At 38.6% G+C, this 26,242-nt stretch overlaps 1 protein-coding gene across 2 annotated transcripts in view; it reads left to right on the forward strand.

Annotated features, from left to right (window-relative positions):
- The first annotated feature begins 1,112 nt into the window (after nt 1-1,112).
- LOC105696114 (glutamate receptor ionotropic, kainate 2) overlaps nt 1,113-26,242 on the forward strand; it is a 332,137-nt gene continuing 307,007 nt past the window's right edge. For both annotated transcript variants that reach the window (XM_012418304.2, XM_012418303.2), the window contains exon 1: nt 1,113-1,283. The gene's annotated coding sequence lies outside the window, so the exon portion shown is untranslated. The remainder of the gene's footprint in view (nt 1,284-26,242) is intronic.

A 26,242-nucleotide genomic window follows, 5' to 3' on the forward strand; every position in this document is an offset into this window, starting at 1 on the left:
TTTGTCAAACGAAAATCGTCTGAAGATTCAACGCTGATCAGTGCTCACATTTCACTTTACTCGAGGTGTTAAAAAAAAAAAATAATGCATCTTTACACTTCGTAGTCAGAGCTTCCTCTTCATTTAAAATCGAACGTAGATTCATTCGACCTCAAACTCGAAGGTTCGAAGAAATGGTCACGTTCACTAATAACTTTATCGATTCTTTTACTCCCCCGGTAAACTTTGTTTAATTACTATGTATATTTTAAACTTGGATTGAGGTGAGGTAAAAGTGGCGTCAAAGAGGTCACGTTTATGAAACTTTTCTCCGAACTGTGGAAACCAAATCGTTTCAAACTTTACAATGTGAATATGGAGGCTATAAGGAGGGTCCTGACACCCATGAAATTTCAATTCTTTAAACGTTTTTTATAAATATTTTTAAATTTTTATAAAAGAACGAAATTTTATGGGTGTTGGGACGTTCTTCATGACATCCATATTCACATTTTAAAGTTTGGAATGATTTGGTACACCCAGTTCGGAAAAAAGTTTCATGAATGATTCACCCTTCAGATGCCACTTTCACATTCCCTTAACCATTCCTCGTTAGTCGCATTACTTTTATGGGTAACAACACTCTGCATTTATTTAACACATCGAGTCACCTTTAAATATCTGTTTCTACAACTTTAACATTTTATTCTGACGACATTATGTGGTTTCAACACTTTTAAGGACACATGTTGTGTGCACTGCGAAGAAATGAAATTAACTGGAAGGGGTATTCACTCAGGAAACAATGAATTTTAATGCTCGAAGTTACCTGGCAAGCTACCTGGCTCGTCAGCTGGAAATCGCAAGCAGAAATCACTGGAAATTATTGGAAATCACCAAAACGTTGTGACAATTTGAAGGTTTTAACAGGAAATTTTACCTCAACGTCTTGCCACTGGTCCCCCCGAAGCCTATAGCAAGTTAGACACTTTTAAGGCATCAAATCGACGGAAACCATGATCTATCGTCAATTTCGAATTCGGCGCCAATTGTTGGTAAGATTTCAGTGTCGCCTACGCGCTCGCGGTCTGACACCGAAGTCACTGATTCCCCTGTTAACACGCAGCGAGCTGATCGATCGTAGAGAATCACTCTCGAATTGACTCTCGACCCGTTCACAGCTTTTGGAAATTGCGTGCCTTTAATTGTAAATGTAATTAGTAAGTTAATATAAGTGGGAAGACCATTTGGAGCAATCACCGTTTAACAGAGTCGGTGTTCACGTCGGCTACACGTTTCATTTCGTAAGTACTTATACATTCTGTTCAATCTGTTCATTTAATGTTCTTGGAAATTCGGAATCTCCTCCCTTTCGGGTCATCCCGCTTGAACTCTAATTAATTGTTTTTGAGTAATGAAAAAAAGAAAATTGCTTTCGTTAATTTTATTAAAATTAACTGGCACCCAATTCTTTTACGGCTAAGTTTGAGCCCCGACAGCCCTTGACTCTGGTCGATATTCTATATAAAATAAAATTTGAAATAATATAACGTAAATATATTTGTAATAATAAAATTAGGAAAAGAAAGTCCGGTCGCAAGGTCGACTGTCACGTGTTACCGAATCGCAATCTTGTTTATCATATGAAATCAAAGCCAATCGGTTTTCAACGAAGGAAATTGTTTTCACTGACTTCCGAGTGAATAGCTCCTCAAATTAGCTGCTTCGTCCCATTTGTTGTTTACAATTGTCTACGTGCTGTTTCAACTAATTTATAAGTATATTCACTCTTTGACTTAAGCGAATGCCTGTTTTAAAATCATTTCAATTAACTCGCTTGGTGTTCATAACTTAGGTTAGTAAAATTAATACTATGAATTACTTTATAGCTGTGTTTACAAATTTGGGTTTGTTCAATATTGGTACATTTGTTATTGACAGGTATGTTTGGGTTTAGGGAATTATTGATACAGTTATTACATATGTTATTATATAACTCATTGCGTCAATTCACTCACAAATGTATATTTGTGCGTGCAAATCGCAAATTTGTTATTGACAGGTATGTTTGGGTTTAGGTAATTATTGATACAGTAATTACATATGTTATTATATAACTCATTGCGTCAATTCACTCGCAAATGCATATTTGTGCGTGCAAATCGCTTCACCGAGGTCAGGTTTTTAAAAGTGTCTGAACTCTGAAAAGTGTTATCGACTTTTCCACTTCCAACTCTTTAAGTCGATTTTGCGTCATCTGCAGTGACATGGAAATTGTGCTCGTGTTTATTTCTGATATGAGACATGGCAACGTCAGCTTGAGCAGATTCTCATTTAAACACTTCACGTATGTAAGACGGACAATTGTCTCAATTGTCACCAAGAAATCTAGACTGTCATAATTTGGTCAATATTACAAGAACCACACCTACACAAGTTCACAAGACTGAAGTTCTAGAAATAACTTACAAATTTAAAAGTTTTGAGAATATCCATTACACCCGTTGATGAACAGTCCTGCATAATGAAATTTAATGGCATTAACAATTAATAAGTATTTGGGTACATAGTCATAATATTAAGATTGATATTCGATATTATAATACAATTTTAAAGAAACTCTACCGTGGAAAAACAATAGCGGTTGAAAATTATTACCTTTATCTAAACAATAGTCGAAGTAATAACAATATATACTGAATTATAATTTAAAATACACTAGGTACAATTTATTGTGGGTTTTAACTTACTGCATACATTGAACTGCATACAAATACTCGATTGTAGGTACACTGTTAACAAAAATTGAATTTTTATACAATTTTTGTTGGAAGTTTCATTCAGGCATGATACACTAATTTCATAACATTTCCAAACAACGTCGATGATGTGTTATAAATTTAATACATAATTGTATTCATTTTTCAACGGAATCTCACTTACATTACACTTTATTTTGAAGTTTATCATTAATTTGTAATTATTCACTTTTGAGACATGAAATTTATAATTTTACCACAACCTTATGTACCAACAGTGTTTGAATTTTATGAATATTTTTAACAGGGTATTATATACTGTTTAGTTTTCGAGATATACGAGCGCGGAGATAAGCGGTCTCTCGAGATACATCATTTCTGTTATTTACAAGTAACTGAAGAGCAAAGATACGAACATCTGATATTTTACAAAAAAGTGAGTCCAAAGATCGTAGATTACTCCGATTTCAAATTAACCAAGACTTGCAATTATCATAATGTACCAACAAAGTTCTGGAAGGGCAGAGTTCAGTTACCGGTTATCAGAAGTTTCAAGAATTTTCTGCCATGGATTCAGTAATATACCAATTTTATCGAAATTCTATTGAAGATAATTGTATGTAGCACTCTTTCCCATCTAATGCAACTTTAAAGTGATATGAAGATCGCCGAGAAATTTAATCAACGTTGATAAAATAAAATTCATCTATAACTTTTCTGGAAATAACGCCATTTTGAATACGTAAGTGGTATCATAATCTGGCATCCCACGTTACCGACATTTATATGTATATTGCATTCCATTACACTCTATAATGAGAGTTATACGAACTAAGGTACCGCATATATCATTTCAGCAGACTGATTATAAAGAGATGGAAGTAAAAGCGATGAAATTCCTTGGATTCATGATTTTGGGTATTTTAGTCGTCTAACGATGCCATCAATCACGTTTAGCGACAAATTATAAATAAATAGTATAAATCATTGCTCTGAGTGCAGTTACAAAGTACGTGCTCTCGCGGGATATCTGAGAATTTCATTGAACACATTTATAAAACTTTTCTCAGCATTTCCCACATAAATCTGTAATGTTCAGTTTCTATGATGATGTAAATTGTTATGCCTAGAACGTAAAGGCATTCGTTTTAGATTCTAAGCTCCTAAAAGGCGTAAAATATCAATAATGTGTCCTTGTATTACTATTAATGTATTAATGTATTACAATTATTTCGATGCTTCAGAAAGCATTTTCATTTCACCTAAACGCATTTGACATTTTGAAACACATCTCACATTTTGAATATCAAGGTTCCTGTTTATGATCAACCAATGTCCAATCCAACTAATGAATAATTTCGTGTAACTCTACATTGCCAAAAATTGTGGGTCTATGTCCACCTTTCTCTTCATACAGTTTTTGAAAAAATAATCCACGGAATCATTAATTTCCTTTTTGCGGTTTTTGATTACTTACTGTAACTTACATCGCCTTCTAGGAACAATTTTCTCGCCTTCCAATTAATATTTCTTAACTGGGTTTTTTGAATCTTTCAAAAAGTAATCCACGGAATCATTAGTTTCCTTTTCGCGGTTTTGGACTGCAGCTTACATCGCCCTCCTAGGAACGATTTTCTCGCTTTGCAATTAATGTTTCTTAACTGGGTTTTCTGAATCTTTCAAAAAGTAATCCACGGAATCATTAGTTTCCTTTTCGCAGTTTTTGATTATTTGCTGCAGTTTACATCGCTCTCCTAGGAACGATTTTCTCGCCTTGCAATTAATATTTCTTAACTGGGTTTCTTGAATCTTTCATGCTGTACAAATTCGAACAACGTGGAAGACCTCCATGGACAACGATTAGGAAATTTAATTTTGGAGTCCGCATCGTTAGTGATTCGACTTACTCTACTGCTGATTAGTTAATCAGACGATAATTTCAAACGGGGCAATTGGCCTCTCTTTGAGTTTTACGTTCCCTGCGAATTTCCTTCGGCAGAAGTTTGGAGCGCAGCGCGAATGTATAGCCGAAGGTGACGCACTCTGACGAACATCGAGGTGCTCGTTGAGCACATTTAAGCGCTCCCACGAGGCTCGGGTTTAATGGGAGTACTGCGTCTACGTGCCTGTAACGGATTGAGGTCTCCCGTTTGCACGAAGAGATACCGTCGCCTTCTCTCTCTCTCCCTCTGTACCTCCCTCTAGCTCACTTCCTTTATTCCTCCATCACTCTTCGGCGCAGGTACGCACAGGTGCAGCGGGGCTGCGACGCATCCACTAGGCAGGTTACCACCAGGGGTTCCTGGGGTTAGTTCTGCCGATGAACCATGAAATGGCTCCGTTGAACGGGGTTTATGGTCCAGGACTTGTCGCCCAGAATTTCGAAGTGTTTTGACACCGTCTACGACCCACCACCGTACGCAGAGGATGCAATTGGTTGCCTATCTGCTTTTTATTGCGATCGACGACGTAAGAATTATTGCTGACGAATCATTACGGTGACATGAAAGGGTCATTCTCTGTGTCCAAACGTGAGAATATTTATAAAACTTTTCTCAAAACCGAGTGCACGGAATCATTTGAAACTTCAGCACGTGATTATAAACGCCCTAAGGAAGGACGTGATGCGCGAGAAATTTCATTAAAAATAAAAGTTTTTGTTATTTATCTTGGACTAGAACCAAAACTAGGACCACAATACATTTTCTTGTGAAAAGGATTATTAATAGTAAGACTATTATAGTTGCATGTACAAGTACAATAACTTTTTTAATTGTGCAAATTTTCTAATACACGTAGATCTATTTAGTTTAACACGTTTTTAACACGTGTTACTTATTCTAATATAGTCGAAAAAATGTTTTTCTCTTGAAATTTTATTTTTCATAAATTTAAAGCCATATTTAGAGGTTACAACAAAGGAATGACAAACGTTTTGATAGAAAATGTAGTGATCTTTAATTTTGTTTTAGATGCACGTGTTTCTTTTCAATACTTGTAAAGGAGCGATTTTTGTAACCCTGACCTCCTGTAAATAGTTGTTTTGTTATGCCATGACTGGGGATTGTTTCGCCCTTATTTCTTGTACTAAAAGAAAGCAACTCGTGAAAAAATATCCTGATTTAATTACGTTCTAATTTGATCATTTTCGTGTCTACTTTTCCTGGACCGTGACGGATTCGGGATCTTCCCTCGTGAGATGAGGAGTTGGACGAGTGGGTACGGCAGAGGTTGAAGGATTAGTCTGGCCGATGAGCTATGGAAGCCGGTGTATGAAAAGGGTGGTACAGGGGTTGTCGATATTTCAGTGCGAGGATTGCTCATCTCAAAATGTTGAACTAATAGTCCTGGAAATATACCATTCAATATTAGAACAAGGAATAAGTACGAAACAGTCCTTATGCACAGGGCCTCGGGGCAATTGTTCCGGCAAACAAGGTTACGAAAATTGATTTTTTGCGAATATTTAAAAACCACTTGTACCTATGAAAAAATACTTCCAATAAAATTTGAAGAACACTAGGTACTCCACAAACAAGTTCCTCTTCGTTTTTATCGTAAACTCAATCGTCACAATGAAAAGCTAGGTGAAATTGCAGGCTAGTAGCTCATAGGACAAGGCAGTGGCAGTTGCTTAGGTAAGCGGTACTTCGGTATCTCGATCGGACATACGCACATGCCATTTACTTATATTTCCACCCAGACGATTAAGTTTACAACAAAACGGAACATAAACGTTTTTATAAAAAATCTAGTACTCTTCAATTTTGTTTTAGATGCACGTGTTTCTTTCCTATACTTGTAAACGAGGGATTTTCGTAACCCTGACCTATGCCATGCCTGGGGATTGTTTCGCCCTTATTTCTTGTACTAAAAGGAGGCAACTCGTGAAAAGATACTGCTTTAATTACGTTCTAATTTGATCATTTTCGTGTCTACTTTTCCTGGGCCGTGATGGATTCGGGGTCTTCCCTCGTGAGATGAGGAGTTGGACGAGTGGGTACGGCAGAGGTTGAAGGATCAGTCTGGCCGATGAGCTATGGAAGCCGGTGCATCGAAAGGGTGGCACGAGGGTGGTCGGTGTACGAGGTGCGAGCTCGAAATGCTGAACTAGTTTGGGACTGTCCGGGCATCCCGGACTCAGCGGTGCGTAATGGTGCGCAAGTTCGATCGGCAGCCGCGTTCGACAGCGAGGTCCTGCCGTAAGTTACCGACAGAGATCGATCGACTATTATTTGAGTGGTGAAACCGCTGTGGGAAACTCGCGGTCTGTTAAGTGCGCCACGATAATTGGAGAGCGAATCGAGCGAGGGAGGCTGCGAATTAAATGCTTCGATCGTTCTAGGCAGATTCGAGTTTAGAAATCGACGCGTTAAACGGGAGACCGTGTCGAGTTATAGGTAGCCATGACTGGGATGTCGAGGGTATATGTATCGAGGTTTCATTAAACGAACCCATTATTTACGCGATTGGATGGGGTCGGATGAGTCCGATTGAAACAATCGAAAGAGGGTGAAAGATGGCGAATTATAGATCTGCACTCATCCTGGCACCGCACACCGTGTATGTTCCAATGTTCTAGGAACCGGGACGAGAGAAGGAATCCTAGGGGATATTTGTACCTCTTTCTTTTCTTTCGGTGCATGTTTGTATGTACAGTTAAGATCTGAAAGTCATTAAATCTCCTCGGGAGATAGGAGAAAAGCACACAAACACCCTCCATGATCTTTTCTCGGAGATTAGCGGTGAGGGCGCTTTCAAGTTTGAGGGTAGTTCAGTTCGATAAATGTACGATTGAAACATATAACGTAAACTTTTCAAGTTTTGACGTCCCCGTCGACGAAAGGAGGTTAATGTGAGATTCGTGTCTGTATTTGATTTCAATAATTTACATAGGAATATTATAGAGTATCGAATCGTGGTGTGGTTATAGGGCGTGGTGACAGACAAAGGAGTTTATTCCTGAAAATATGAAAACTGGAGTCTTAATTAGCATGGAAACAGAGGAGCATGTTGACGTATAAAATCTCCCAGGAAAGAAGGGAACGTAATTATTTTTCCTTCTTGCTCCTCTGCCGTTTTTTTTATTTTCTCCCCTGTGCCATTTCTCTGAAATTATACATTTTATGTCTACTTTAATGTCTACTTTGCTTGACTTTGATATATTCGTTGCTGGTACCCCCTTGTTCATTTATTGCAGAAGTGACTGTTAAATATTAAATAATTCAGTTCCGCTTCATTTTGCATTTCAATCCAATCTACCAATATCGTTGCATCCGTTAGTAATATGAAATAATAAATTCGCTTAAATAAAACCCCGAAATTTCCTTTGATACCTACGGTTCTGATGTCAATGGTTCAACCCTACATTCTCGTAATCAATGAAGCATCATAGTTGACACACATCGAAAGGCTTTCCGATGTCCCGGCTACATCGCAGTTCCTGTAAGGGCATTGTTAATGGAGGTTCTGGTTGAAGACCCGATTCTACTCTCTGCAGGGTGGAAATTCGAGCTCTAGTACCAGGACGTACTTGTCCAGTTGGAGACTTGCGTAAACCCTGGGTCACGTAATTTCGGTAGGTCATGATTATTGATTTATCCCATGGGCGAATGCGACCCAACTTGTGTGAGTTTCTCTCACACCCTCCTCTTCTCCGTCTCTCTCGTTCTTTTTCTCACTCTTCCCTAGTTACGGAGGGATAGAGGAGCAAACCGTGGAATCTCTGGAGATTAGAACCTCGACCATCGGTATTAAAGGATACATTGGTTACGAAGGGTGGAAAGTGTCGATAGAACTTTGTTGACCCTCTTCGACATTTTTACGTTTTATATCCAGGGATGAACCGGTGCAAGTAAATGCGGTATTTGCTCCATACTTCCATTTCATGTATCATTTCACTATCCATAGTTAATGTTTGCCGTGGTCACGGTAACTAGTTAAATGTGTGAACAATTATAGGATACCTAAATAATATGTTATGCATTTCTACATCCAACTATTAGATCTATCTATTATATCATGTAATATACCACCGAACGCAAGTGTGCCCTTTGATATACCTTCCGTGTTGAGTGGTTTCCGGAAATGCCTAATGTCGGTCTCGAAATCGTGTCAAAGGAATTCACTTTCCATGAGGCCGTGGTTTTGGCGAAATCGCAGCTTTTGAAAGGTGGCAGGACATGTGAGGCAAAATGTACCACTTAGTACACTTCTGGGTCCACACAGGACACTATTCCGAAAAGAGCTTGGAATCGTTAGTCCCGCCGGTGCGCAAGTTCACCTAAATCAAAGGGACGTCGCATGAGTTAAGCTCGCACGCAGTGAGCTTCTACTCTCGAGAATAGCGTTTCTAGCTCGGGATTAAAGCTCTGCTGAGACGAAGGGAGAGAGAGGAGGCGTGGCTAAGATAAAGCGATAGAAGAAGAGGAAAGTCAGTCGCTGCCCTATTTTCCCTCCCAGGGCTTGCGAGGGTTTCCACGAGTACAGCAATAAGTCGAATCCGCAGCTGTTCAGTCGCAGACACGAGTACTCTTCTTTCGAACTAAAGAAGCTCCGGAGGTGCCGTTTCGAGGCAGTGTCAATGCAACCTTTATGAACATTCCTTTCTACGGCAGCATGGAGGTGTACTGGGAATCCTGAATTATTCAAATTCACTTCTAAAGTGAAATGTCTGCTCACTATTTAGAATTTTCAGCCTGTATAGTTTTCCTGTTTCTTATCGGGATCGAGCATTTTTAACCTTGTGTAAGCGTCATGAACGCATGGGAGGATTTGGGGTGCAATACGAGAATTTAACCTGGGAGGCTGAACTTACTTTAACAGATCATGCTATCAATTTGGCCGACATTATCGTAACAATAAATTACTCATTTGGTACTTAAGTAATATAAATAACGCATAACAATGACTCATTATCACGCACCCCGAGAACGCACACGTCATACACATTGATGCACAGTACTACACACCGATTTTACGATCGATCTGTAACTTCTGTTCAGGCGGTACTAAAATGTGCGTGCTAATGTTAGTGCGTACTAAATGTGTATACAATGTTTGTGCGTACTAAATGTATGTACAATGTTTGTGCATACTATATGTGAATTGCACTTTGAGGAGTACATTTCAAAATGTACGAAATGGTAGGTCAAAATTACTAACGCGCGTTTAATCCCGGGGTAAGATATGAAGATGTTAATGAATTCAGTTTCATTTGAACCTCATACATTCATGTCCTTTTTTTGTACGCTTGAAGCCGAAATGAACATTTGACCGAGACTCGGTTAAATCTAAAAAGTCTCGATATTCAAATATTCAATTTTATTCTCAGAAGCCTCTCCTTCGCTCCTGATACTAGGAATATAATTGTATGTCAATTGTTAACATAGATTGTATTATTGAATCTTACATTTTTAAAAAGAAACTTATGACGAATGCCATAATGCAGCAAACTCGTATTTCTAATTGCGTTAAAGAAATGTAACATTATCTGACTAGTGAACGTTTTAACCTTTAACCAGCTAGTGAATGGTTTAATTACGGGGCGCATGAAAGGGTGTTGATTATATGTAAGAAAATGATAACGAGAGAAGAATGTCTGTTTATTTAGTTTCTGCTTCAGGACAGATGAAAAGTATTCAGTTTTCCACAAACGTGGCGATAACTTAAAACCTTTTCTCATTCTTCATTGTAGAAACAACGGGAGAAAATAAGATGCCAGAGAATGTAATGTCTGGTGTATGATCAATTCAAGAATTAAAAGTGTATCACTTACTTTACCCAGACTCCGAAGTTTCAAAAGTTCGTGGCCATTAATAAACTTCCACGAGCATATAGCGGGCGAAAAACTGATCTCGTTTACGTAGGTCTTAGTTAGCTAACTTCGGAGATTTTCTTGCCTTCCCGTTTTTTGTTTCGGTTCCGAACTCCATCATGGCCCAGTAACCCGATGCTCTCTCGTCTTTTCAAACGGAAGTTAACTCAATAGGTGCCGTACAGGTTACTTTCGGCTTTCTCGGCTTTCGAAATCCTACCTTAAATAAGGATAAAATCGCCAAGATAAACAATAGTCAAGGAGTTCAATCGATGGGCGTTCAGTACTGGAGTCACTTTCTTTTAGAAAGTAAATAAATTGTGGGATTGAAATGTCCGCGACCATTGATGAGTACCAGAAATGCCTTCCCCAAATGGGAAAAATACTTAGAATAATTCAATAAAATTGTGATAAAATAAAAATCATAACTTGTGGCATTTAAAGTTGGGTCCGTCAGTACAAAGGAACCATTTCTTTCCTTATCTTGGAGGGTGAAAACAAGAGAGTTACTACGATTCTCGCAATAGAGTATTCGTAATTTTATTCCTGGAAAGAGCAACATGACAATTGTACCGATAACTAAATATGATACATTTCTCTCGTTATTCTGATTAGCCAATTACAATTTCTTATAATTACTATATAACATTACCTGATCTTCTTATTATAAGCGTGCGTCATCCGTTAATCTCTTGTGTTCTCTTAAGAGAAATAAAGTTTTGTTCATTTCTCCTTTTTGAAAATAAAGAGATTGACAGGTATCTAGACACATCCGTATATTAATATCTTTTAAATCCTCTTTCATTTTTACGACCAAACTTAACGTACCACCTTATTATTACCACTTCTTTGTAACCGGGGAATTTTTTATACATAATACGCTTATAAATAAACAGTTAATATCAGAAGGTTGGCATTTGCAAATTTCACTTTACCTCAGTTTTTTCTTGGCTCGCAAAAAATTGGGTTATAGAGGGTTAACTTGTAAGACGCTCCTGTTTGAAACGGTGAGAGTCAAAATGTTTCATTGTTAACTCGCTGATCGGATCGATAAGAGATCTTTCAATCGTAGTTCTTTTACGAGTATGATTCGGGGTGAAATTCCAAGGAAAGTACGCGGAGAAGGAAGCAGGTCTTCTTCATGGCTGACTTGGTTGGCCGAAGTCGAAGGCTTTCTTCCTTTTACGCGTTTTTCTCCGACTCCCGTTTCCTTGTCTTGGCCTGGTAACCTGGTGCCTCCAGTCTTACGAACGGAAGTCTCCGCAAGAACAATTTCCGCAATCTTCAGTGCTCCAATACTTCGTTAAGTGAAAAAATTCTTCTGTCGAGGCGGGGTTTATTCTTAAACCGTTTCAATGTATTTCTTCGTGAAATGGAACATTTCAAAGTGGAAGCAACAAGTCAAAGTCTGGGTTGAGTTACCCCAACGGAAATATTAGGTACCAAAAGTTCTGACAATAGCCAAAAGCTCGGTTGTTTTTATACGCGGAAAAAGAATTATTTGGTTACAGTTACTACGACGACCCTGTTAAAATATTGTGATAATTTGACTCGGCACAACTTCCAGCTAATCACATTAAATGGTAAATGTAATCTTGCCCACTCCTGGATTAACGGATTTACAGCAACGGTAAACGATATTGTAATCTTTGGTATGGTCCGAAATTAAAAACGACGTGTACTTAAAACGTTGGGATGTAAAGAGTCAATGAAATTGCAGGTATATGCTCTCATACTGCATGGTCATCAATTTATGTCAATATGGACATCGAGCACTTTACAATTTTCACCGGGCTCAAAATGTTTGGAAAAAATGGCCAATATGTTCTAATATTGTTCACGTCTCTGTAGGATCGATACAAAAAACCCGTGCGCTTCGAATTTCACGAACTGAAACTTCAATAAAGTCAATCAGTTCTACATATTTCATATTCCCAGAAATGCTAAAAATCTTGACATGCACATTTTCAGAGGTACATGTTTCGGAGTAGATGGTTTAACCCTTTTAGGTAATCACTAGGCACCCTTTGGCTTCTTATGGAAATTTTTCTTACTTCCCGAATAGATATTGAAAACTGCCTTCGCGAATTCTTTCTTAAGTTCCATTTTGATGTTTTTATGCAATAAAGTATTTATAATAAGTAGCATACCCTTGAAATGTTGGTCACAAAAGTTGTAAGTACCGTTGTTTATTTTTTTTAGGGTAGTGTCTAAAACTTTGACACATAACTCGTGAGCACTTAGGAGTTATCCTGACACTCTCGAAATTTTGATTTTTTAACACAAATTTTTGGCTTAGCCCTGACCAGAAGCAAAACAGCGTCGAGCTTTCATATTTCGACCGATATCCAATTATTGAAAGCTCTAATATATAAAGCGAAAGTGTCAGGACAATTGTACGACAATTTAGAACACCGTGGTAATCGGTAAACTCACATTTGAACGGGATAAAGGCAAAAAAGGTGTATTATGCCCTGCTATGCTCTAATTAGGACCTCAGAAATCACGAATCCATAGGATTTCTGGAGTTTTATTTTGATTTCTTTGTCATTATTGTACAAAACAACAGGTGCAGTATACCATTTGGTACAATTCCCAATATAATTCAACACAGCTGTCGATATAAAAAGAAACGTCGGCAACGTAGGTATTTAGAAAAAATAGTCCTTCGATGTGTTTCACTTAATCGTAAGCAACGATACATTTTTTAAAATATTTTATGGACAAATTTTACTTAATAGCGAATATATCAAACGGTCCGAACGAAAAGCTGAACGTGGGGCAAATACGCTCCATGTGGCGAGCAACATCCTAACCGGAAAACATAGCCGCCGTAAAAAAGAATCATGAAATACGACCACTTAGTGCTTCTCCTTTAATACAAGTTCAATTTAACTTGTCCCACATCCGCGATTCACCCTACATATATCTACGAACCTAGACCTGTGAAACCTTAATATCGTAGGAGGATCCGATAACGCATTTCCCGGTGACTATATTCAACTTTAAGGGCCCTCTCCAGGGTTGATGATAAAAATAATAAGGTAACTTTCGGAAAAAAATATATGCTATACGGCATATTAGCTCGAACCTGTCTAGGTACATTAGACCGTATTTGAAGTCCATACGGTCTCTTTTTAAGTAAAGTTTGTAATTGTTCCAGAATTGAATGTAATTTCGGAGGGTCTCAAACAAGGTTTTTCGATAACTGAATAAAGTAGCGGTTTTAGAAGTCTGATATAAAAAAAAAACAAGAAGGTACTTGGTCTAGGTACATGCGAGTACTACAAAGGGAACTAGAGTTGTCTGAAAAATACCGAAGGGAGAAAAGTTTGAATTTTGGGTACCATAAATACAGTTCAGTTTTTAAGTCAGAAATTTTGAAATTTGCCTGGAGTGAAGAATATCTTGTTCTGCACCGATGCACGGCAAAAGTTAAACATCCACGGAATATAATCGTAAACTTTCAGGTGGAATCGATCGCCCGTCAATGTAATTCCAAGAAACACGCGTTTAAGTTCATTCATACATTTCTCGTGCGTATAATGTCATTTATAACACTTACAGCCAATTAGCTACTTCAGCGTATACAGGACATTTTCCTTCACCTCTCGTACAAAAGATCTTTCCGATTTTTGGACAAAAAATCGCTTTGCGCGACCCTCGACATTGGGTCGGTTGCATTAGGGAGAATCATTCGGAGTCTGCAAAGTTACCTGTTCGAAAGGTGTACAAAAGTCAGGTACTCGTGTCCTCGCTCACTCGATACCATCCTGGTTTAGTTGATTTTCTAGGGGATTGGCTCGGAGCGAGTTTCAAGCACGGCCTCACCGCCGGCACCGTCGCTTTTTGCCAGCGAGCCCGGTCGTTCGTCTTATTTGCGCAAGTACAAAGTGCCCCGTGTAAAGCTCAGGGGATCCAGTTATCGGGTGCGGAGAAAAAAGCTTCGATAAAGCTGCAAGATTTATTCCAGGCTCCGGCGAGTCCGGCATCGCGAATCGGCTCTGCGGACCCTAGTCGCACCTTTAATTTCCACGTCGGCCCATTGCTGGACCCACCACTCTCTGGTGATTTTTTCCACTCGACTCGGGATTAATTGCCGCTCGGAGGAGGAGCGCCGATTTCGGGGAATTTACCTCGGATGCCGAGAACATCGATTATATTTATCTTCCTCTTCCTTTTTCTGCCCCCTTTGCGCTCTTTCTCTCTCTCTCGATAAACCGAGCAAGTGGAAATAATGTCGGAGTCTCCGAGCGCCGCCGCTGAGCTTCCCAGAAGAGGTTCCCTTAAGCGAGCTTTCGTTTATCGTGTAAGCTCCGCGTCGGTCGCCAAGTTATTTACGGCGGATGTCTATAGGCCACGACGGCAATGTTTGTACGTTTATTTAGCGAACTCTCGAAATTCTGCAGCCCCGCGGAGGAGTGGAATTTACATTCATCGCTGCGGCAAAATGTCTGCTCCGTCGAAAGGTGGTCGTCAAATGTCGCACCGAATAACACGCATTTGCGGTCCTGGAATTCTCGTCTGGAGAGAAACTTACGATCCATGATTTATGCCAGTCGAGTTTCAGTAAACGGATTATGCTTGTATCTCGATATTATATCTTGGGGGTGACTGATTTGACGTCGATCCGTGGCGTTAGAAAGAGACGCAAACAAGTGCCAGAAGAATCGATCCGATCAGTCGGATCTGATTCACTGTAGAGTAGCTACAACCTTAAACGGTATTGATAACGGGCGTATACGTTTTGGATAAAAGTTTGCTGATAATGAATTATTGCGCCCTTTAAACAATGCTTGAGGAACTAAAATAATACAACGTCAATGTATCTCTGATACACGAACAAACAAAAGTACATTTACTTGTTATTACTTGAAAATATGATACTATTAGCCGAGAGGGTATTCATTTAGGAAATCATGGATTTTAACGTTCGAAATTGTGTGGAAATCAAGCAGAAATGATGGGAAATGTTTGGAAATAACCGAAACACTGTCACGATTTTAAGGTCGAACGTCATCCGTTACCGAATCGCATTGTTATTTATCATGTAAAATCATGATTTGATGAATTCCAAGTGAATGGCTCCTCGCTATTAACGGAGTTTCTGTCCGTCCGCGGTTATTGTTTACACGTCTTCCAGAATTATTCCAAGCGATCTGTGCTTTTCATGTAGAAAATGTGGTGGTATCTTAAATCTACCTAGGATGTCAACCTAGACCAATGTAGGACCTAGATTGAAATGTAACGTTCCCTATGATGGGTCTAATTAAAGTATGTTAAGTGGACTCGATAAAGGAAGAATCGGATAAAACTACGTTCATGCGTGATAAAGTTTAAGTAGATCCTAGCTAGTCACTAACGGAGGATGTCAATACCTAGGATGTCAACCTAGACCAATGTAGGACCTAGATTGAAATGTCATTCCCTATGATAGGTCTAATTAAAGTATGTTAAGTGGACTCGATAAAGGAAGAATCGGATAAAACTACGTTTATGCGTGATAAAGTTTAAGTAGATCCTAGCTAGTCACTAACGGGGAAAGTCTAAATGAAATTGTCCTGGATTAAATCTTAACTTGGCGTTAATCAGAGAAAATTGTCTTAGATGTGCGACCAAGTTCTAACCACGATCTATCTTGGCTGAGAATTCCTATCATGGAAGTCTTAGACTAAACCTACACATACTGTCTGAGATTTCCTAGTCAGTTTCCACGTGGGTTTCTTCTATACATCATTTCACTAGTTTAATACGTCGTCCAACTTTATAACCTATCGTTTGTACCTTTTCTTGACGTTAACGTTGACTCGTGCTCGCAATCTCCTTCGGACACGTTTCGAATAGATCTGGAAATGGTCAGGCAGGTTTAAAGTCTCAAAGGATCTTTGTTGCCTGTGTCTATAGACTTGAATTTCTCTTTTCAAAGTACCTCTTCTTATTTATGTACAGCTTAAAAAATCTACTTTCAACAGTTTTTCCAAAACAGCTGTCACTTTTGTCGTGAACTCTTCAGATATATTCTTTTCAAGCGCGTAGAAAATTCAGACCGTTGGATCATTTGTTCCTATATGCGATTTCATTGTTTTTTGTATGATTGAAACGTCAAACTCTTGTTATTTCCTTCGCTTTATTTGGGCAAATAGAGCTGGATATATAGCATGCGTTTAGAGCTATCGTGTACATATTTACTGCACAGGCATTCGTTAACGATTCTATTCCCTGAAATAGCCAAGCTCACTTGATTTGTGGTTCGAAATAATTGCTTCATCTATTGTTCCTCGGGTGGAATGCACAGATTCGAGAGGCTTGTTATTTATACGAAATGAACACCATTTTGCATTTGCAAAAAAAAGATGGTTCGGCAATTGGGTCGGAGAGCTGTCATTTTATGCATGAAACAGAGATGTCTGTACACTCTTCACTGTATATTTAATAGAGTACTCAAAACAGAGTTTTCACGAAGAAATTTAATTATCCTCAATAAATAAACAACTTTAGATACGGTTTTAGGATCTCGAGGGTGATCTAACCGTTTAAAGAAAGTCTTACAATAGTCCAGTACGGCATCTTATCCGAAAAGATCACAAGTGGTACTTCCAACATCGCTGATAGCTCCAACACTCTTATCATAGGTCAAGGACTCTAGTGTCTTCTAGTGCTGCTCCATAGCAGTGGTTCTTAACCTTTCCAAAGTCACGGAATGCTTTTTACAATAAGGAAATTATCCAAACTACTAAATTCATAAAAATAGTGATGACCAACACTTTAGTCTGTCTGGGTTGCATATAAAATTCGTGATAAATAATATACAGTCGATGTACGTAACGAAACTTATTCTATCTTATTGTACTATTTGCACAAAAAATATGCGGAGCATCGGTGACAAGTTTACAAATCATCAGTTAAGAACCCCAGCTCTTCAGTCTCATTTTTTAGATCCGACAGGCACGTTATTGCAATGTACTCAAATATGTAATAATCTGTGCGCAGTCAAGCAAGGTTGTAATGTTATGCCGCAGTGTGGTTAGTTTTTTCTAAAAAAATATCTCCCCTCCCTGATTACGCGTATAGTTTATTGAGATAGAGCATAATAGATGTAGACAGAAATTAACTTCGGGTACTGAGTTCCGAAGGGATTGGAGGTCATAGAGGATTGGAGAGAAGAAAAAGATTCTCGTAGTGCCAGACACAATAGTTTCTTTTCATGATCACCGGATTCTGTTCCCGCAAACGGTGAGCTCTTATCTCATGGCTTTCAAAACACGCGACGTACACTTTCTACCGTCCGATAAGAAGTTTCACTTCAAAAAATTCCCTGAGTGTACGGGATACCACACGATCGGTATATTAATAAAGGAACCACGACAGAATTTGGTTCGTTGCACATGCACAAGATATTTGCGGAGGAGGGAAAAATCGTCGCGAAAAAGCCGCGAAATAAACGTAGACGACCCAACAGCAATTGTCTACTCGACGAAAGGAGCTAAAAAAGCGTAGCTCCGCGGAGAAGGATCTATACTTTGGAAAAACCGCCAATTGGTTGAGACGAAGGACGCTAAGTGAAATCTTTGCTACGATTGGAGAACCAGAAGAATAGGATCGCAGAGAAATAGAAGACGACGCCAAAGAAGGTTCGAAGCAGTTCCTTTCCGCGAAGAAACGTCATTTTAGACTCGGGTACAAAGAGTAGAGTTCCGTGGAGCGCTGAAATAAATCGTTAGGCTGCTGAGAAACTTTTTCGGAAAGCCTGAAAAAATGTCGAGTCGCATTTTTCGCGTAGAAGACATTTTTTAGGAAACTTTTCGTCTCGCTTCGGGTCATAAAATATCCGCGTGCCGCCCTACCCGTTCACGCAGGACTCTGGTCCAATTAAAAAAAAGTACCACTCTTTAAATTGTATTATGGATACGATTCACAATTTGGATCAGGTGCGAGCGTACGTCATTGTTGCTAAAAGACATAACATAAAGTAATTGCGCCAGGCAGCACCCGTTGAACGGTCGTACGGTCGACAATTCAGAATGCATCCGTGCTAATCCGAGGTCGACATGTTAGGGGATCAACTGTGCCTAATCCGAGAAGGTCAAGCACTTAATACCTCGTAAAAGATACGACGAGGGATCGATAGGTCGCAGGGTGGAGGCAAGTTCCTCGTCTGCCGCAGTAGCTGGTTAGACGGAAAAGAAGCCCGTTAAACTTGGGCGAACGGAAAAATAATAATAAGGTTCGAGCAATTACGGGGTTGCATTACTTTTCTTAATACTCTATTGTCCGTGACATTAATCCCGGCGGAATAACTGTGTCTTTACGAGGATAATCCCGAAATGAGCGGGAAAAGGTGGTCGACGAGCTCGGGGAGAAGACGCGGATGGCCCGCCATTTTTTCTGCCCTCGTTACCTTTTACGACGTTTCAGCGCTGAGATTAATAAATGCCGGCAGAAGAATAGCTACCGTCAAGAAAGGAAGCTTTTACTATTCGCGAAACGGTGGGGTACAAGGTTGGTGCTGATGTATACAAGGTGTTGCGTCGGCAAGGAAACTGCTTCTCTCAGCGTTTCTTTAGATAATATGTGCGCAAGAATATTCTGCACAGGCAAAATCACGGGAAATTCGGAATTTCGATCAGGTTTCGCATCGATATTACGTTACACGTTAATATGAGGAAATGTTCGGGATTAAATACAATAATGCGAGCAACATATTACTCGCATTATTTAATATAAACGAATGTAGAAACTACTTGGGCGAAAATATTCCCTATAAGGGAAATAACGAGAATTCTGAATTTGAAATCGGTTTTATATATCAACGCCGCATTCACCATATCGACAAATGTGTAAGATTAAATAGGGCGACCAACGTGTTATCATTTAATGCGAAGGAATTCATTAGTTTAATATGATATTGCGGATTTTAATCGTCATCTTTAGCTAATAGAAAATACACGTCCGGGAATACACAGGCAGATCTCAAAGAATCTTGGTTTCGCAACATCAATGTTATGTTCACTATTCACAGGAGCCAGAGTTTGAGACTGTGTAATGTAATCCGTTATTATTTAATGTAAACTAATGTTGAAAATCCTTGCGCCAAAATATCCTACTCAGATACAATCGCGATCAATCCTGGATTTGGATTTACCTTCGTATGTTAATGCCACATTCACTATACCGGTAAAAGCTTAAGAATCAATAGTACAAGTAATGCGTTATTATTTAATACGAACGGATTTAGAAAAATTTTGCGCAGGAATAATCTGCGTTGATTGAATTTCGGAGCAAATTTTGAATTTGCATCCGACTGCGCAATATCGACGTTACGTTTACCATTAATACGGGCAAAAGTTTAGGACTAAATTGTGCGAGTAGTATGTTATTATTTAATGTGAAAAAATGCATTGGGTTGATTAATACCAAGTTTCGGGTTTTAATCGTCTTTAACTCATAGAGAATACTTTTCCAAAAATACTCAGAAGAGAGAGAGTTAGGGAAAATCCTTAACTAGGATTCGGCGATATTAACGTCAGGTTCACTATTAACACTGGCAAAAGTCCTGGATTAAATAGCGCGATTAATGTGCTATTATTTAATTCGAAAATCGAGCTTTTCAATGCGTTGAGCCGTATTGCATATATCCTATGAAAGCCGAAGCACTCGTTCCCACTCAAAGCGCCAAAGTTAGGAATGTCAAATTACCTACGTTCTCGATTGCCGTAAATTTATCCAAGAGAACACCAATTTTCGACGGTATTATCAACGTGACATATTTATAATAAATTTAACGCTCGGTGAGACTTTCACGCACTTTGAGCGATTTAACCTGCAATATACTAAAATGTGCGACATATGATCACATTTCAACATATCTTTATTTATAACCACCTTTAAAGGTGGTCACATGCGTAACGAGAAATCATTGCGATAAATCTGTGCAATCCGATATGTACTAATTTAACCTGTCATCGCTAAAAAAAAATCACTAGTTATTGTTATTCAAAAATTGATTGATATGCGGCTCAAACATGAAACTTATTGCTATTTTTACATGTCAAAAATCGTTTAGCACCTAAAAATATTCTTTCGCTAACAAGGTAGATTAACAATGTAAGTTGTGTCATGCGCACAGTTACAACACTATCGTAATTTTAGAATAAAGAGAACAATTGTTTCTTGATCCAGGCAAACTAAATGTACATGTTTAAATTATTCAAGTTTCATTAAAGTGTTCACAGTACTTATTATATTAATATTGCATATACTAGCGTGTTGCTAATTATATGTACGATGTTATTCTAATATCACAAATTTCTCAGCGTTTTTTGAGGTTGTCAGATCCAAGTAACTGATCTGTGCAGATTTAAACTATGTTTGGATGTCACGTTACCACTGTAGAAGAATTCGATTTAACTGTACAGGCCACAAATCGTTTCGATTTATCGTCACATGTAGCCACCTCCCATGTCAGCTTTTATTTGCATTTGTTAGGCACTGAAATTAATTATATGCAGCTATACAATGACCCTAGATTTCTTGCATCTTACAAGCTGGGTGTATTATCATTGCAGAAGCTTAGGGATGTGAGGGAATTTCTCATGCTCGAAAATTGGTTTCCAGAATATTGGCAACTGCGAAATGAAGGTTCTATCGAACAGCCGTGCCTGATAAGGCTTAAGCATTCTTGGTATCTCAAGCATCTCAAAGCAGACTCGGTGCAACCATGCTCGACACTAGTGCGTATAGTAATTATAGAGATAGCTGATTGGTTCTAAGTGTACCGAACCTTGTTAGGGAATGAAACCATTGATAATTTGTTTATACATTTCAATACGTCATGTGTAAGATCTTCGAATGGGCTATAATTGCACTCAAAGTACTTAACCATTCATGATCTTGACTTCAACCAAAATTGGAATGTGCTCAGTTTCGACTCGATATAATCATTTTGAGGCTTTACGCCACTTAGTCGATATAATTCTTCATTAACGGCATTTATTAAGTCATATTTTATAGCAATCCTTTAATATCGCACTAAACTTGTCTGTAGCCAAAGTGCATAAAATGGTAACTACTTCAAATAGCCTGATTTTTATCGACCATATATCATTTCACACATAAATTGTGCAATTAAATTCCATAAAAGTTTGAACACTTTAAGCAATCTGATTTTTTTTCTTACGTGTTCTATCACTTCGTTCGAATATCCAAGTGAGTTATTTCCAATCATTTTTAGATGAACCTCATTTGCAATCTATTAATTCTAATTGGAATAATATTTGTTTGAGTAATTTTTGTTTAATTCTTGAACGCATCCTTTTTGTCTTACTGCGGAATAAAATTACTTGTTACGTCTAAACTGTTTCCTTGAAATATTATATATATTTAGTGTTTCTCTTAAGAATTTTTTGTTTGGGCGCTGTCATCAAAGAGGGTCATCATAAAACATCTTCCCGGCAATGTGCGCTTCTTTCCTTTCCTGGCATTATGTAATTTACATTTGCTACGTGTACGCGATAGTCGATAATCCATAACACTTTGCCAGGGTGTATTGCTAGAGCGAACAGCGTGAATCATGCCCCGGATTAGCCTCGTATTTTAACATTTGTCTTGTTGACCACGCCACGTTCGTGCGCGGTTGGGAATTCTGTATCCGTATAATCGATCTCGACGCGTGAACAATGTGACAATGGTGATGCGTTACCATGGTAGTTACTCGAAGAGAGGACCGTAATATTTTTCGGTGGAGGGCAGAATGCCGGCCACCACTCCGGTGATCGTTTGCGGACATGCGTTTCGTTGGTGAGATCAACGAGCCCACATTTGACGACACCCTGTGGAGATATATACAATACTAGAATTTGTTTGGTCCATTTCGAAGCTGAACACGAATTTCGGGGTACAACGTATGTACTAAGCTGATAGAACTCTTACGGATCAATAAGAGAGGCTGATTCCTACGTAAAAATAATAATAAAACACCGAGTGGGACCAAATTACGCCAAACTCAGGTGGTGATTGGATCCAGATGATTACACCAATACTAGAATTTGTTTGGTCCATTTCGAAGCTGAACACGAATTTCGGGGTCCAACGTATGTAGCTGATGGAACTCTTACGGATCAATAAGGGAGGCTGGTTCCTAAGTAAAAATAATAATAAAACACCGAGTGGGACCAAATTACGCCAAACTCAGGTGGTGATTGGATTCAGATGATTACACTAATACTAGAACTTGTTTGGTTCGAAACTGAACATGAATTTTGAGGTCCAACGTATGTATGAAGCTGATGGAACCCTTATGGACCAATAAGATCGCGGGGTTGTTTTCCGAGTAAAATTAAAAACAAAACCCCGATTTGGACCAAATGATGCCAAACTTAGGTGATTGGATCCAGGTGATTACCCTCGATTAGGACTTGACAAAAACGGGTATTGCTGCCCTGTAAGTAGTGCTCTAGTTAAGATCTGACTTGGGATATGCAATACAATGCATGTCGTGTACTCTACTCTCATGACTTTTCTGGACGAAGTTTCATTGGAGATTGGCTCACCATGACTTTCTCGCACAGCTTAAGAGCAATTTTATGGGCAAGAACAAACATTTTCGAAAACGAGAACAGTGTAGTCATGAATGTTCATATACACATAAATGCTCACACTAAACACAACTGCAGATAGAAGGTTCACGAGGTTTAAGGGTCGAGGAATGTGTTTTAAATGGTCCTTTCACTATTATTAAATTATTATTTATATAATAGGAAGCATTGAGGAGCGTATGAAAGCATAAATAATTTTATCAATTTGTGCAATAGATACTCAGGTTCCCGGTTATTGGACAACGGAAAAATGTTTGGTTATTGGCATAAGGGTTAACGCGACACAAAACTGCTTCGTCGTTTTTCATCAAACATTACGCATTCACGATTAATGTTTGGACTTTGCTCATATCTGGTGGCTACAGTTTTATCCTGATTTTAGTGTAACACGTAAATTCACAAAAGAATATCCTGTTACATTTCCAATGGTAGTCGCGTAAGGAGTATTGTTGGTATTGGAATACACATTGCACTAAAGGGCAAAGTTCTACATGCTTTGAGGTAGGGCATTCTCAACTTACCACACATATCATAGGGTCAAATATGACACCGCAGCAGACAGGCCAGGCGTTACCGTGAATATCCACCATGCAGAGCGTTGCTTTTTCAAGTATTCCAAACTCAAATATAAGCTGACAATATTCCATGCTTAACTGTAAACATAGTGCATCAATTTATCCTGCATAAAGTGACAGGATTCTCGGTTCGCGGTGGAAGTCGAGGTGTATGGCGAAAGTTTGACCATCAGGAGATAGCAAAGCTCGAATATTAACGAAGCCATGTCAGGGGTTTGAAGAACGACCGAGAGGCTCTGCATCAACCCATGCAATTCTAGGGATTTGATGTGGTAGCTGGTTCGATGTTTGTTCGGAAACCGAGCCAATGTTCACACGAGATCCAAGTCGAAACTTGTGGGCGACGCATGACTAGTAACTAGATCCGGGCTCGAATTATCATAAAGTTGCTCATTTGCGCATATGTCATTGCGTTCCATTTGTCACAATGTCGCACGTGCATCGTGTTGATCATTTCTCACGTGCAGGATACAGAACTGCATTTTCGAGGATTTCGACTTTAAGTGATACATAATGGTCGTGATTCTTACTGTACCGATAGTTTTAACTGTTGGCAATCCACATATTACTCGCATCATTATGTTACCTTCATTAGGTATCAATGTTTTAGCAGTCAATGTGTTAGCAACGTCCACTTGTGCGCAAGTTGACGAGGAGTACTTTGCTTGGTTTGAGGCGAAAACGCATGTACACGGTTGAAATTTATTCACCTAGCTTTAGCAGGTTCCAAATATTAACAACACATATTGAAAGTTTGTTGAACAGCGATTCAGATATCTGGTTTAACGGATTCAGTGGGGGCACGTCAGATATGGTGTTTACTTCATAGTTCAATACCAAGATCAGTGCTTGCATTAGTTCAGTCCAAAGCTTAGAATTTGTTGGTTGATTTGCAATTACTATGTTCAAATTATCATATAGACGCGATGTCATGGCACATATGTAGTACCGTCCTGTTTGGCGAAGTAATACATAGCCACGTGTTTATCATTGTCAGGCATCAGAACGCGTTTCGGGTGAAAAGACCCTTCGCTATATATATATTTATTTTAAAATTGTTACTTATTAATTAACAAGAAAAATTGAATTCATCAGTTTGTACAAACTTAATCCAAGGATTAAGCGTGCACTAGTTAGATTTAAAACCTAGTGTTTGTTTCCAAAATGTTAAAATGCTACAAAAAAAGGACAAAGCGCATTACGAAGTAGGTACATATCCAATATAGTCGGTACATATTGTAAGTCAAAGAATGAATTTCTTCTTCACAGCAAGCATTTTTATGTCTAGGACCTCAAATGGCTCTGTGTGCCAGCTATGTTACATCTGCAGAAGTGTGTCAGGTAATGAGTGTGTTGTGTAAGATTAATGAGTATGAAATAATCTCAACGGCAAGAGAGATCAATGTCACTCTTTTACATCATACGTAAATTCTATTCATGTATTAAAATGATATTATTACTTATCTCATTGCCACTTCGAACAGTGTTGCAAATGACTTCATGCATATGCATGTATGTACATGCACATTTGGCGTGATACTCTCCACAGTAAATTTTGTGACACATCTCGAACAAGTATCTGGTCGGGAATATTATCAATCTGATTAGATTTATATTATCATACCGTAAATTACTGATCAAGGGAATTTTATTTATAAGAGGTAAAAATTAGAATTGACGTACTCTGTTACACATCATACTGGCGTGAAATATACATCTGAATCGAATCACGGGTAATGGATCATGAACTTCAAAATGAACTTTTTCCAATTTCTTCTTGTCCCGTTAATGAAAACAACATTGCTGATATAGTTAAATTCTAATTATCGAAATATCTTTAAAATATTCTGTTATGTAATTTTACCACATATACGATACATGCCGTTCGTGTAAGTCCTGGATATTTTCCTCTTTAAACTCGCGTTTTGATGTAGCTTAACTGTTTGATGGCCAATATTGATACTCAGAAAATACCGTGGGCGAATCAAACAGCAATGCAATCTACCTTCAAACTGCAATGCAATAATTAGTAACGGGTCTCTACAGTGCACGTTCATATTCCACCGTTGGATTTCGGCTCATATCAGATTGAATTCCGTTGTGTACGTGCACAAATATCAATAAATTAGACATCACACATTTAACCCGAAAATTCATAAATGATCAGAATTTCAACGTCAATACCGAGAACACATTTTTGCGCGTATTCTATCGTTTTATTCCGATCATACTCATTTATTTGAACATCGAACGGACGATGTGAATTGCATTACTACGGCTCAATTTACAAGCACAAAAAACAACCCTTGAATTTCCCAAATTTCAATCTTCACGCAGTTGAAGAACTCTAATAAACTTATGAATATATTAAGATGATCTGGGCGCCACCGAGAAATTTAATTGATGTCAGAAGACAAGAATTCTTCTAACTGATGTATCGTTACGATGATGACATCGAAAACCATCCGCCGTATTACCGACATTGATGTTTATGTTCACGGATGTGCTGAATTACACTGA

The sequence above is a fragment of the Orussus abietinus genome, unplaced genomic scaffold, assembly GCF_000612105.2.
Source record: "Orussus abietinus isolate OABI.00-Male unplaced genomic scaffold, Oabi_2.0 scaffold51, whole genome shotgun sequence".
NCBI lineage: Eukaryota > Metazoa > Arthropoda > Insecta > Hymenoptera > Orussidae > Orussus > Orussus abietinus.